This window comes from Bactrocera tryoni, chromosome 2 (assembly GCF_016617805.1).
Source record: "Bactrocera tryoni isolate S06 chromosome 2, CSIRO_BtryS06_freeze2, whole genome shotgun sequence".
NCBI classification, from domain to species: domain Eukaryota; kingdom Metazoa; phylum Arthropoda; class Insecta; order Diptera; family Tephritidae; genus Bactrocera; species Bactrocera tryoni.
The window spans coordinates 20,401,110-20,403,375 of record NC_052500.1 but is presented as its reverse complement, the minus strand read 5'-3'; the positions used below and the strand labels follow the sequence as shown (position 1 = coordinate 20,403,375).

Genomic DNA, 2,266 nt, shown 5'->3' with positions numbered 1-2,266 from the left:
AAAATTGCATTAAAAAAGTATATCAAAATAATTACCGAGAAAAATTAATTTACTTTTAAATAGTTTTAAAACATATGCTATCCAAAAATGTTATCTTACTAAAAATGAATTACAATGTGTTGATTTGTAATAAATATTATATGCTTACATTAATTTGAACATTTGAAATTAATGTGTGTATGCATGTATGTACATATGTATGTACTTATACATACATACACATATGTAGATATGTATGTATATATGTATATTTAAGCATCCAATTTTTGTTTCCGTTAGTCCGTTTCTACATTTTTTATTTCCTTTAATATTTTTCTAGTTCGATCCTATTGGACCAATTGGCAGTTTGTGCGTGGGAATTCTTCAGTTCGCTTATTCAGTATAATGTTGGTGTAAAAATTAAGCGCATAAAAGTAATTAAATGCCCTCAAAAGTGCTTATAAAGTATTCAATTTAAGCTTTAATAGTTGTATGTGCAGTGAAAGTAATCTTATTAGAAAGTGTTAATGCAATTATATGAAAAGCATTGCCTGAAAAGCGTATTCACTAAAAGATACAGTAAAGTTTTAATTTTTGCAAATTATTTATATATGTACGTAAACATAGTATATGTAAAAATATGTATTTATATGTTTAGTTATTAAATATGTTAATTGCAACGCAACGTGTGTGTTAACTGTAAAATTTGTGAACAAAACTGCTTTATTTGTGATTTTCGTATTTGTCTGGCAGAGAGAGAGGGTCACAACGATTAAACTACATTATCAAAGGTGAGTAATATCGAACATGTACTTTAAATTAAATTATTATTATTTTTATCTTCCATTAAATAATTAAAATATATTTAAATATGTACATACATACATATGTATGTATGTATATTAAAGGTAGAACATTTAGATAGGTAGAGATAAATATAAATACATACTATGTATGCACATATGTACATACATATGTATGTGCGAACAAAAATTTTTCGCTTCTGTTTACTCGACTCAGTATCTTTTTCATTTCCTTCCATTTCGTTTTATCTTGACTTTTAGTAGTTTCGTTATTTTCCCATTCGTTCCTACTGGGAAATTTGTCCGGTTCCGGTCTTCAGATGGTTTAGAAATTTTAGTTGGCTGCGATATTTCCGTTTAAATATGTAAACTGTTATTTTCGTAATGAAATTGAAAATAGAATTTCTACAAATAAAGTTTTTAAAAGATATGGTTATTCCTAATTTTTAATAACTTTCATAATCTGCTTACATATGTAAGACAAAACAGAGCAATATATAAAAATATAAATATAAGCTGCTAGAACAGGGTGATTCTGCCAAAATTTGCTATAAAGCTGTAATGTTCATAATTATGTATGTATGTTCATATGTATGTATGTATATTTCGTAGATCGGTTTAATTTGGTTAAATTATTTTGGACAGTAGGTAGCGATATTTAGTTTTGATTCGCTGCTTTTAAAAAAGATACTTCCTTGTTATAAAGCGAAATTATCAATTTCAAAGGTTTTTTAATAATACCTTGCTTAAAAAATTTTTGCATTCCGAGAATTATTAATATTTTATTTTAATTATTTAAGTACCTTTGATGACGGCTAGGTATGCGACCTTGCCGTAATAATCCTTAATATTCTTGCACATACAAACAAACAATTAAATTATCAATTTCAAGGCTTTTTAAATGCTAATTTTCCTGAGTAATTTTTGCATTCCCTGAATTATTAATATTTTATTTTAATTATTTAAGTACCTTTGATGACGGCTAGGTATGCGACCTTGCCGTAATAATCCTTAATATTCTTGCACATACAAACAAACAATTAAATTATCAATTTCAAGGCTTTTTAAATGCTAATTTTCCTGAGTAATTTTTGCATTCCCTGAATTATAATTTTTTCTTTTGATTATTTATTACTGATGAGGACAAAATATGTATATGATTAATCCCTAGTTTTCTTGCATTAACTAACAAAGCTGGGGTCCTTTAACAATAAAAAATGTGAACTTCTATTAAATACCTCCTTCTGACCCTCTTCAAGGCTTTTCGTAGCGACTGTTATACTTTACCGTTCTCTGTGTTATTGAAATTTTACCAATAAAATAAAACAAACAATTCTTTGTCTTTAAGTTTTTGGCCTTATAGAGCGTTTAATTTTTAAATAATGCTTTTTATGATATTTTCAAAAGTAATTATAAAATTGTTTTCCTTTATTTTTATTATATAGTAGAAATGAAAGAAATGCATAAGCATTTATATGTATATA

At 26.2% G+C, this 2,266-nt stretch overlaps 1 long non-coding RNA gene across 1 annotated transcript in view; it reads left to right on the top strand.

Annotated features, from left to right (window-relative positions):
* Positions 1–744: 744 nt before the first annotated feature.
* Positions 745–2,266, top strand: part of LOC120769024 — a 124,728-nt gene continuing 123,206 nt past the window's right edge. Inside the window, exon 1 of the long non-coding RNA XR_005704815.1 lies at positions 745–770. This is a non-coding gene — a long non-coding RNA (uncharacterized LOC120769024). The remainder of the gene's footprint in view (positions 771–2,266) is intronic.